Source organism: Canis aureus, chromosome X, assembly GCF_053574225.1.
Source record: "Canis aureus isolate CA01 chromosome X, VMU_Caureus_v.1.0, whole genome shotgun sequence".
In the NCBI taxonomy this organism is placed as follows: domain Eukaryota; kingdom Metazoa; phylum Chordata; class Mammalia; order Carnivora; family Canidae; genus Canis; species Canis aureus.
In genome coordinates, this window is record NC_135649.1 from 59,720,326 (window position 1) to 59,733,923 (window position 13,598).

Below are 13,598 nucleotides of genomic sequence, written 5' to 3' on the forward strand. Positions count from 1 at the left end.
AGGTAGGTGGGGTATGAGTGAAATAGGTAATTGGGCTTGAAGAGAGCATTTGTCCTGATGAGGAAAGGGTGATGAATAGAATTGTTGAATTGCTATACTATACACCTGAAACTAATATAGCACTTCATGTTAACTAACTAGAATTAAAATAAAAACCTAAAAAAATGCTTAGTCACTAAATTCAAGTGAGATTTATTCTAATATGAGTGGTTTAATATTCACAGGGCAATCAATATTAACAAAAAGAAAAAATAAAAGCCATATGATCATCTCAATAAAGGCAGATAAAAATATGACAAAATATGGTATTTGATCATGAGAAAAATTCTCAGTTAAATGGTTTTAGAGTGAATATACCTCAATATAATAAAATTCCATATATGAAGAACCCATATCCAACACCAGAGTGAATGAAGAAATACTGAGGTTTTTCTTCTACAATTAAGAATAAAACAAAGATGTCCATTCTCACCAATTATATTCCACATATTACTGGAAGTCCTGGCCATAGAATTAGACAAGAGAAAGAAACAAAATGCATCCAATTTGGTAAGGAAGAAGTGAAAATTTCACTATTTGAGATGATATAGTGCTACATATAGAAAATCCTAAAAACTACAGCAAAATTTTTGAAGAAATTTAGTAATGTCCTTATAAATCCGATAAAGCCTCAGGGTAAAAAAATTTATATATATAAATCTGTTGCATTTTTATACACTTATAAACAGAGTAACAGAAAGAGAATCTTTTAAAAATGTCATTTACTGTAGCACCAAAAAAAAAACCCACTTGAGAATCAATTTAATCATGAAGTTGAAAGGCATACTTTCAAAAATATAAGAAATTGATGAAAGAAATAGAAGAATATGTAAACAAATAAAAAGTTATATCATTCACATGGGTTGGAAGAATTAATATTTTTATATATCTGTGTTACACAAGGCAATCTACAGGTATAAGGCAATCCTTATCAAAATATCAATAACTTTTATAGAACTAAGGTAAAATAATTTTGAAATTTATATGGAAACACAGAAGACCTCAAATAGCCAAAGCAATGTTGAGAAAGAATATATAATAATCCTAGATGTCAAAATATACTATAAAGCTGTTGTAAACAACACATATTTGACTGGCACAAAAATAGATACATAGATCAATGGAATAGTGAGCCCAGAAATAAACTCGCACCTATATGGCCAATTAATCTATGACAAAAGATGCAAGAGGATACAATGGGAAAATTAATCTTTCCAATAAATAGTGATTAGAAAACTGGACAGTTACATGCAAAAGAATAAACTGGACCACATTTTTTACACCATACATAAGAATAAATTCAAAATGGATTGGAGACCTAAAAGTGAGTGTTGAAAACATAAAACTCCTAAAATTTAGGCAGTAATCTCTTGGACATCAACCTTAGCAATGTATTTAAGGATATGTCACTTCAGGCAGGGAAAACAAAGGCAAAAACAAACTATTGGGAATACACCAAAATAAAAAGATTTTGCATAGCAAAGGAAACCATCAAGAAAATGAAAAAATAGCCTAGTTGAATGGGAGAAGATGTTCGAAAATGATTTATCCAATAATAGGTTAATTTCCAAAATACATAAAAATTCATACAATTCAACACCAAAAAACAACCCAATTAAAAATTGAGTAGAATATCTGAATAGACATTTTTCCAAAGAAGAAGACATGCAGATGTTCAACAGACACATGGAAAGATGCTCATAATCACTAATCATCAAGGGAATGTAAATCAAAACCACAATGTTGATATCACCTCACACTGGTCAGAATGGCTAGTATCAAAAAGAGAATTAACACGTGTTGGTGAAGATGTATACAAAAGGGAATCCCATGCACTGTTAATGAAAATGAAAATTCGTGCAACTACTGTGGAAAACAGTATGGAGATTTGTCAGAAAATTAAAAATAAACATATCATATAATCTAGTAATTCCACTACTGGGTATTTCTCTGAGGAAAATCAAAATACTAATTTAAAAAGATATATTCAGGCTTTCACTGCATCTGTATCTTTGGGTAAATCCCCAGCAGTGCAATTGCTAGGTCGTAGGGCAGTTCTATTTTTAACTCTTTGAGGAACTTCCACACAGTTTTCTAGAGTGGCTGTACCAGTTCACCTGCACTGTATAGCAGCAATGTCCACAATAGCCAAACTGTGGAAGGAGCCTTGTTGTCCATCAAAAGATGAATGGATAAAGAAGATGTGGTATATATATACAATGGAATATTACTCAGCCATTAGAAATGAAGAATACCCACCATTTGCTTCAACGTGGATAGAACTGAAGGGTATTATGCTGAGTGATGTAAGTCAATCAGAGAAGAACAAACATATGGTTTCATTTATACAGGGAATATGAAAAACAGTGAAAGGGATTATAGGGGAAAGGAGAGAAAATGAGTGGGAAATATCAAAGAGAATGACAGAACATGAGAGACTCCTAACTCTGGTAAATGAACAGGGGTAGTGGAAGGGAAGGTGGGCGGGGGTATGGAGTGACTGGGTGATGGGCACTGAGGGGAGCACTTGATGGGATAAGCACTGGATGTTATACTATATGTTGGCAAATCGAATTCCAATAAAATATAATATTATATATATATATATTCAGCCCTATGTTTATTGCAGCATTATTTACAACAGCAAAGATACAGAAGCAACCTAAGTGTCCACTGGTAGATGAATGAATAAAGAAGCAGTGCTACATATATTCAGTGGAATAATACTCTGCCACATAAAGCATGAAATCTTGCCTTTTGCAACATGGATTATTCAAGAGGGTAATATTTTAAGTGAAATAAATCAAAGACAAATATTATATGATTCACATATATGTGGAATATGAAAGAAAAAACAATTGTACAAACAAAAAACACAATCTTTCAAATACAGAGAACAAACTGGTGGTTACCAAAGGGAAGGTGAATGGGGAGATAGAATAGATAAAGGGGACTGAGAAGTACAAATTTCCAGTTATAAAATAAATAAGTCATAGAGATGAAAAGTGCTACATGGGAAATATAGTCAATAATATTGTTACAATATTGTATGATCATAGATGGCAACTACACTATCATGGTGAGCATTGTGAAATGTATGATTGTTGAATCAGGGATCCCTGGGTGGTGCAGCGGTTTAGCGCCTGCCTTTGGCCCAGGGCGTGATCCTGGAGACCCGGGATCGAATCCCACGTCAGGCTCCTGGTGCATGGAGCCTGCTTCTCCCTCTGCCTATGTCTCTGCCTCTCTCTCTCTCTCTCTCTCTCTGTGTGTGACTATCATAAATAAATAAAAATTTTGAAAAAAAAGATTGTTGAATCACTATATTGCACACCTGAAACTAATGTAACATTTTATGTTAATTATATTTTTAAAAAATGAACTCCTTAAAAACCAGTTTATTTTTTAAAGGTTTAAAAATACAATTTTAAGATTTTATTTTTTATTTGAGAGAGACAGAAAGAACATGAGCAGTATGGAGAGGCGGGACGAGGGAGAAGCAGACTCCTCACTGAGCCGGGATCCTGGCCTGGGGCTCAATCCAGGGACCCCGAGATCATAAACTGAGCCAAAGGCAGATGCCTAACCAACTAAGCCACCCAGGCACCCCCAAAACATATTTATTTTTTTAAATTTAAGCAAATAGCATTATCAATTACATTATACTATTTTTATTTATTTCATAATTTTATAGTTACTTTTAATATGTCTTGAAATTTTTACAACATTCATATAAAAGTTGTAAAAGTAAGAAATTTATGCTTTTTATTTTGTATTCATATTAGTACTAAGGTAGTATGAAAAATCATTTAAATAAATATTAAGTGTCAGTAAAATTGGCTTTTGAAAGGGAGTATTTCTGACGTTTGAGAAGCCTTGTCATCCAAGTTTTATTGTGAAGTCATAGTGTTGTAAGTTATAATCAATTTTACCACTGCCTAGTTGTGTGACCTTGGACAAGTTTCATAACCTCACTCTCAGTTTCCTCATCTGTGAAATAGGAGTAATTAATACTGATGCCATAGGGTTTTCTAAATATTAAATATTATAAGGTACATAAAGCAATATTCATGGCAACTGGTATATTGCAAACATTTTTAAATGTTAATGATTAATAGTTTTTATTCTAAAAAATTCAATATGTCTCACAGTGAACATGGATTTAATTTTTTTTTAATTTTTATTTATTTATGATAGTCACAGAGAGAGAGAGAGAGAGGCAGAGACACAGGCAGAGGGAGAAGCAGGCTCAATGCACCAGGAGCCCGATGTGGGATTTGATCCCGGGTCTCCAGGATCGCGCCCTGGGCCAAAGGCAGGCGCCTAACCGCTGCGCCACCCAGGGATCCCAGTGAACATGGATTTAACCTCAAAATCAGTGTCTGCAGATTTGCAGACTACAAATCTCTTGGAGGGGTCCATAGTTGAAAACTACTTGACATTTCCAAAATAGTTGTCATATCCACAACATGGTATCAGAACCAGAGATTAATGAAGAAATTCTTATTGAGTATGATCCTGGCAGTTATATATGATAATTTTTATGCCTGCTCTATAGTGCTGTACTTTGACATTTCCTTGGATTAAAATTTTGTTATAAACACTCTTTGCATTTTGCAAGGTTGTGTATCTTTAAATAATAAACCTATGATTTCTTTTCAAGCAAAATTAAAACTAAATATCTTGAAAATCTCCCTTCTACTACATTTAAAAATGTGGATATAATATATAACCTTCCATATAGGCCCCAAATTGAAAGTAAACTCAAAACCCAGTACAATAACTACAATTTGATACTGCAGCTACTTTGGGGGCAGTTGGTTGGTCTCAATGATTAAAGGGCACAAGTCTCAATGGCCTTGTGTTCACATGAGGTGGATAATTGGAATGAAGATTCCCACTTAAAGCAGAAATCATATGAGGTGTCAAGCTCAGTAAAGACATAAACTATAAAAATTCAATTTACTAGTATAAGAAAAGATAAAAGAGACTTTTTTATTCTCTGCCCCAAGCCATAAATAAAAAAGTATTCCCTAAAATATATATAACAATAGGTCTGCCTTTACCTGCTTTACAGATTTGAATTTAGATAATTTGCAAAGTCCTGACAATAAATTAACATAGAACTGTTCTTAGGCTGATAATACCTATGCATTATTTGGTCAAAGCAATATAAATCTTAATGCTGCAACACTTTCCCACCTGGACAAGATTTCTACAGATAATTGGTTCTTGATGTGTGTTCCAGGGATCAGCAGTATTAACATCACTTGGAATTTGTTATAAATGCACATTCTGGGGCCCCAACCAAAACTTGCTATATCAAATCCTGAGTCAGCATCTAACAGTATGTGTTTTATGGGGACCTCCACATGATTTTTATGCATACTCACATTTGAGAACCACCACTCTAGAACCTTCAATTCCAAGTCGAAAAACTCCATATAAAAATCACCATATAATAATTCAACTCCATCTACCCTACAGCAGGATTTGGAACAAACTTAATGTCACACTTCATGAGTTAAAGAATAGGTTTTATTAAGAGAACTTTTATAAACCAGGGAAACTTATGTAAGAGGAGAAAAAGCAATGATCTTGACACTAGAAAGTCAGGGGTCCTTATGATCTAGCATCACATATAAAGGTTTACCAGGACGTGATTATGTTATTCCATAGTGTGGGTCTATGATCCAATAAGAAAGCATAATCCTTTAGTGATTCAGCCATTCTATATAGTGTGAGAAACCAGTCTTGTCAGAGGAAAACTACATGGGCTGCTACAAAGTAGGCAGTCTGGATTTAGACCGTCAGATGTATACAAAAACGTCTTGTAATGCTAGTTGGTCAGAATCTGGAGAACTTGGTGTCAATGGAGTCCCTGTTTGATGAACTGGATTTAGTTGCAAACTCCCTTTCTGGGAAGAGGAGGAAACTCTGTTCCCAGTGAGCTGTTTGTTAAACTAACTCAAAGTGAGCTCCCAGAGTCATTTGTACACAATTCTAGCCCCCTTTTTTCAGGAAAATTGAATTTGAAATGTTTCGAATTCTGACAACTGAATAAACATGATGTCAAGTTTTTCATCCAGATTGATGTTTATTTTATGAAATCAATAACTGTTAAAAATCTAAAATATAGAAAAAATGGGAAAGAAGGAGAAACAGAAAGAGGAGGAAGATAAAGAAGAAATCAAAATAAAATCATTAAACAATGAAAGATCTAGGAAATACTTTATAATAGAAGCTTCTATTTGTACTAATAAGGGAGTTATTATAACAGAAGCCACTGTCAAACAATCCTATCTCTTGTATTGCAATCACTGAAAATTAATGATCTGAATGATAAATCAAAGAAATGTAACTATAGGAGAACACTGAGAACTAAGGAGAAAAAATATGAGAGAGAAGATCAAAAGCATAGAAAAATGAATTAGAAAGCCCAATATACATAAGCACTGAGTTACAGAGGATACACTAGAGAAAATTGAAGAGAAGCAATATTCAAATAAAGTCATAAAATAGTTTATATTTATGTTAAATCCTAGGTATATAAACTATAATGGCTTATAGTTTTCCATAATTAATGAAAAACACAAAGATTCAGAAGCATAAATTAGAATTTAAACTGAGAAAGACAAATAGAACTAAATTCAAGTCTATACAAACCATAAACTTCACATCAAATATAAATCAGGATATCTTAAAATAAATCAGAAATAAAAGGCTGAATACCTTCAAATAAGAAATAAACAAGAGATTTCTCTATAGAAGTAATAGAAAAATGAAACCAATGAAACATTATCAGATTTGAAAGAAAATGTCTACTTAGAATGCTTTTTTAATTGAAGTATAATTGACATCCAATACAATTAGGTTCAGGTGTACATCATAGTGATTTAACATTTTTGTACATTATGAAATGATCTCCTTGATAAGTCTAGTTACCATCTATCGACATATAAAATTATTACAATATTATTGACTTATATTCTCTATGCTGTCCAAGAAATTACTACCTATGCTTTGTTTTAGGAGCTTATGGTTTAATTTCTTACATTTACACTTTTAACCCATTTTGAGTTTATTTTTGTGTGCAATGTAAGAAAGTGGTCCAGTTTCATTCTTTTGCATTTAGCTGTCCAGTTTTCAAAACACCATTTTTTGAAAAGACTGTTTTTCTCCATTGTATATTCTTTCCTCTTTTGTCATAGATTCATTGACCACATTGGTGTGGGTTTATTTCTGGGCTCTTTATCTACTTCCATTGACCTATGTGTCAATGGGATAAATTGAATAAATTAGTCCATTATTTTGATGAATCGATTTATTAGCACCTTAGGAAACAATATTAAAACCTACGAAAATAACATTTAACAAAACATTTTTATTGCGTGATCAATAGTTACTACTTACTGGTAATGAAGAATTGCTAGTCGGTATGTGCAAAGATGAATATGTAACCTGAATATGTTAGTTAAGGATAATGCAAGTTTAGTATTCCTACCATATGCTGTGAGCTTATTCAGCCTCCCATAAGTTTTCTTTAGTTGAACTACAGTAATACTTTCATTTGCCATGATATTGTTGATATTCACTTAATTTAACGTTTTCTTAAGATTTTATTTATTCCTGAGAGGCAGAGAGAAAGACAGACAGACAAACATGAACTTAGGACTTCATTAGAGATTAACTTAAGGAGTTACATCAACAAGATAGCAGAGTAGGAGATACCAACTTTCATCTGCCAACCAAAAGTGAAACAGCTATACAGAAACAAATATAGCAGTAGGAGGGCACAAGAGTCAAACTAATATCTTACAGCAAAATGGTGAAACAAAAAACGGAGAATAATTACAAAAAAATGGAGAAAGCACCTCTGAGGAGATTAGCTTAGCCAAGGCCCTTGGAGATGACTAGGGACAAAGAGCAAGAGTGAGCATTATCAGTATCAGACACACAGCAGGTGTCACCGTGGTTCCCAGTGTCCTCTGCGGAGAACCTGGGCAATCTTTACCACTGAGAAGCTCTGCCACTCTGAGAGCCACAGACTCTCTGCAATTTCTGCAGTGGAGAACCCTGCAGTTTTCATCAGCATTGAACCAAGCAGCTTGTTCCACAGAGGACACCAGCAGCTATTGCCACTGACATCACCACCAGGCAGCATCACCATGGACTTGCTAGGTTGTTTTGTTTCACTAAGACCAGGGCTGCCAACCACCCTCTCCCCCATAAACCTCTGTATATTTCAGATCACAGAGCCTTAAATTATCACTGTACACCAGCATCTCAGATACCAAAAGAACTGCCAGTGCAAGTTAGCTAATGATCTAGGCTCTGGATCTACAATTGCTGCATGAGTGCATGTGCTCTAGTATCTGGTTCTATGGCTATTCCACAGGCACTTGCACACCCAGACATCAGTGTAACCTCTACTATGAAGACATGCACAACCTGGATGTGGTGCAAAAAGGATCTCCTCAGACATGGCATATTCCATATGAAAATAATAGATCAGGAATTCCGCAAAAGGCTCGATCACTAACTAGCTCAATAATCATTAAGGTTGCCATAGACATCTGCAGCCTTGGCCTCTGTGGGCCCCAGTAATCCAGCTGATGCTAAACTCAGTTCACATAGGTGTATGGAGACCATGTTACTGGACTTTCCTGGAGATAGAGCCCCACTCTATTGACATGCTCATGCCCATCCAGAAATGAGAGTATTTCTGCACCAAAACCAGTCTTTAAAGTCTTGTAGAGGTGGCTGTTCCATCAAATGTTCACACATCAATACAAGGCTGCACAAAACATGGCAATCAAAGAAACATGATCTCACCAAAGAAAAACTATAAATTTCCAGTAACCAATCTCAAGGGAAAGCAGGTCTACTAGTTGCCAGAAAATTCAAAATAATTGTTACCAAGAAGTTCAATGAGTTACAAGAAAACATAGATAGTCAAGTCAATAAAATTAGGAAAGTAATACACAAACAAAACTTGAAGTTTAGTAGAGAGATATAAATCATTAAAATCAGCCAAACAAAAATTTTTGAGCTGAGACATACAATGAACACATTTTAAAAAAATGTAATAACATTAATATAAAACTTGAACAAGCAAAAGAAAGAATCAGTGAACTCAAAGACAGGTCATTTTATTTATTAGTTTTATTTTTATTTATTTATTTATTTATTTATTTATTTATTTATTTATTTATTTATTCATTCATTCATTCATTCATGAAAGACACACACAGAGAGAAGAAGAGACATACACTGCGAGAGAAGCAGGCTCCCGGCAGGGAGCCTGATGAGGGACTCAATCTCAGGACCCCGGGATCATGACCTGAGTCAAAAGCAGATGCTTAACCACTGAGCCACCCAAGTATCCCTAAGACAAGCCATTTTAAATTACCCAGTTTAAGAAGGAAAGAAAATTTCAAAAAAAAATAATGAAAAAAGTGAAAAAGTGAGAAAACTTATTTGAATTATATGTCATCATCAAGCGAAATAATACTGGTATTATGGAAGTCCCAGAAGAATTAAGAGAGAAGGGAGAAAAAGATTATGGAAAAAATAATAACTGGGATCTTCCAGGATCTGCAATTAGATATGCATATCAAGGCACATGAAGCTCATAGGTCCCCATGCAGTCCATCCCAAAGAAGTATTCACCAGGATGTATTATAATAAGCCTGTGAAAAATCAAATACAAAGAATTTTGAAAGTAGCAAGAGAAAAACAAAAAGGTTTTTCTAAACATGGGAACTACTATATGGCTATCAATAAACTTAGTCGAAAACTAGAAGGCCAGGAGAGAATGGGAAAATACATTCTAAGTACTGAAAGGACAAAAAATAAAAAATAAAAATAATTAAAATTAAAGAAAAAAACAAGAGGAAGAATACTTTATTAAGCAAGCTGTCCTTCAGAAATGAAGGAGAGGTAAAGACTAGCCTAGACAAACAAAATTTGACAGGGTTCATCACAATTGAACCTGCCTTACAATAAATGCTGAAATAAGTCATTCATGTTAAAATGAAAGGACACTATTTAGAAACATGGAAACATATGAAAAGATAAAACTCACACACAAAGTTTAGTATATATTCAAATTCAGAATACTCCATTACTATGATCCTAATGTGTAAGTCATTCCAGTATAAAGGATAAAAGACAACAGTATTAAAAATAACTATACCTACAATAATTTTTGATGGATGCAAAGTATTAAAAAGATGCAATAACATGAAAAACACATCCACAATAGCCAAACTGTGGAAGGAGCCTCGGTGTCCGTCGAAAGATGAATGGATAAAGGAGCCGTGGTATATGTATACAATGGAATATTACTCAGCCATTAGAAACGACAAATACCCACCATTTGCTTCAACATTGATGGAGCTGAAGGGTATTATGCTGAGTGAAGTAAGTCAATCAGAGAAGGACAAAAATTATATGGTCTCATTCATTTGGGGAATATAAAACCTAACCAAAGAGGCAAAGGATCTATACCCTAAAAACTATAGAACACTTCTGAAGGAAATTGAGGAAGACACAAAGAGATGGAAAAATATTCCATGCTCATGGATTAGAAGAATTAATATTGTGAAAATATCAATGTTACCCAGGGCAATATACATGTTTAATGCAATCCCTATCAAAATCCCATGGACTTTCTTCAGAGAATTAGAACAAATTATTATAAGATGTGTATGGAATCAGAAAAGACCCCGAATAGCTAGGGGAATTTTAAAAAAGAAAACCATAGGTGGTGGCATCACAATGCCAGATTTCAGGTTGTACTACAAAGCTGTGGTCATCAAGACAGTGTGGTACTGGCACAAAAACAGACACATAGATCAATGGAACAGAATAGAGAACCCAGAAGTGGACCCTCAACTTTAAGGTCAACTGATATTCGATAAAGGAGGAAAGACTATCCATTGGAAGAAAGACAGTCTCTTCAATAAATGGTGCTGGGAAAATTGGACATGCACATGCAGAAGAATGAAACTAGACCACTCTCTTTCACCATACACAAAGATAAACTCAAAAGGGATGAAAGATCCAAATGTGAGACAAGATTCCATCAAAATCCTAGAGGAGAACACAGGCAATACCCTTTTTGAACATGGCCACAGTAACTTCTTGCAAGATACATCCACGAAGGCAAAAGAAACAAAAGCAAAAATGAACTATTGGGACTTCATCAAGGTAAGAAGCTTTTGCACAGCAAAGGATACAGTCAACAAAACTACAAGACAACCTAGAGAATGGGAGAAGATATTTGCAAATGACGTATCAGATAAAGGGCTAGTTTCCAAGATCTATAAAGAACTTATTAAACTCAACACCAAGGAAACAAACAATCCAATCATGAAATGGGCAAAAGACATGAAGAGAAATCTTACAGAGGAAGACATAGACATGGCCACCATGCACATGAGAAAATGCTCTGCATCACTTGCCATCAGGGAAATACAAATCAAAACCACAATGAGATACCACCTCACACCAGTGAGAATGGGGAAAATTAAGAAGGCAGGAAACCACAAATGTTGGAGAGGATGCGGAGAAAGGGAATCCTCTTACACTGTAGGTGGGAATGTGAACTGGTGCAGCCACTCTGGAAAACTGTGTGGAGGTTCCTCAAAGAGTTAAAAATAGGCCTGCCCACAGACCCAGCAATTGCACTGTTGGGGGTTTACCCCAAAGATACAGATGCAATGAAATGCCGGGACACCTGCACCCCGATGTTTCTAGCAGCAATGGCCACAATAGCCAAACTGTGGAAGGAGCCTCGGTGTCCATCGAAAGATGAGTGGATAAAGAAGATGTGGTTTATGTACACAATGGAATATTACTCAGCCATTAGAAATGACAAATACCCACCATTTGCTTCAACGTGGATGGAGCTGGAGGGTATTATGCTGATTGAAGTAAGTCAATCGGAGAAGGACAAAAATTATATGGTCTCATTCATTCGGGGAATATAAATAATAGTGAAATGGAATATAAGGGAAGGGAGAAGAAATGTGTGGGGAGGAGGGCGGGGTGTTTGTGTGTGTGTGAATATTATTGTACATCATTAGTGTGAATGTAAAATAATGAAGCTGGTATAGAAACATTTTTTGTGGTTTCTCAAAATGCTACACAGAATATTATATGAACCAGCAAGTCCACTGCTAGATATATAACCAAAAGCAGTGAAAACTGTGACTGAAACAGATATTTACATACCAATTTTTATTGTAGCCTGTCTTACAATATTCAACAACCTAAGTATCATTAAATAGGTAAACAAAATTATATATATATCCCATGGAAATTTATTCATCCATAGAAAAGAATGAAGTTCTAATAATGCTACAATATGGTTGAACCTTGAATACATTATGGTAGGTGAAATAAACTAGGCATAAAAGATGAATATTGCATGATTCCACTTACATGAAATATTTAAAATACACAAATTTATAAAGACAGAATATAGATTAGGGTTTACCAGAGGCACCAGAGAATGGGAAATAAGAGCTATTATTTAGTGGTTCAGAGTGACTGGAGTGGTGAAAAAATGTTGGAACTAGGTAGTGCTGATGATTGTAGAACATTGTAAATGTAACCAATGCTATTTAATTTTATATTTTAAATTATTAAAATGGGAAACTAAGTTATATATTATTTTATGACAAAAACCTTTAAAATTTGCACTTTACTCAATTGTTATTATTTAGTTTTAAGAAATAAATAAGTCTAGTTAGAATCGCTTGCAGAACATGGTGATGTAGGAAGACTCTAAGGTCACAGTGTTCCACATTTACAATTAGGTATCATTCACATCTAAGTCAATAAACCAGAAAGCAATCTGGAGACTGGTAGGACAAACTCCACAGCTTAATGTAGATAAGAAGCCACATCTAAGAGTTTCAGAAATGCAGAAGCTGTGGTTTGGAGCTTCCACCAAGAGGGAGAGAGCTATGGTTCCAGACAGGTGACAACACAAGGGAGCCCACACAAGGAAAACAAATCCTCATAACATCTGGCCTTGAAAATCAGAGAGACTGAATTCCATGAGTTTGTATAACCAGTGGGACTTGGAGCTTGGAGCATTAAAAGTCAATTGACTCAGCACTGGGTGAACCTGGAAAGCAAGTGATAGTGGGGTCCCTGCCCTTAAAGAGACAGGCAGCCCTAGGAGAGCTAACAGAAGTAGCAACTTGCACAATGGAAGGAAGATCTGTTTATACTGTCTTCAGAGCGTGTTGGGTGACTTATTTGGGAACAAAAGGGACTGCCTGGATCATACTAACCCCCCAAAAAGAGTAAGCATAGCACAAAATAGTCAGTCAGTGTGGAAGTTTGGGATGAAAGGAAAAGTTATTCAGACACAATAGGAGGATACAAGTAACATACTAGGTTATAGGAAACCCCCATAGAGTGTCAGGTTCTGGTGAACAAGAGACACAGCACTTCAGGGTATTACACTACCTCTTCATAAAGCCATTACTTTCAAGAGAGGAAGAGACCGCTGACTTCCCTAACACAGAGAAACTGACACA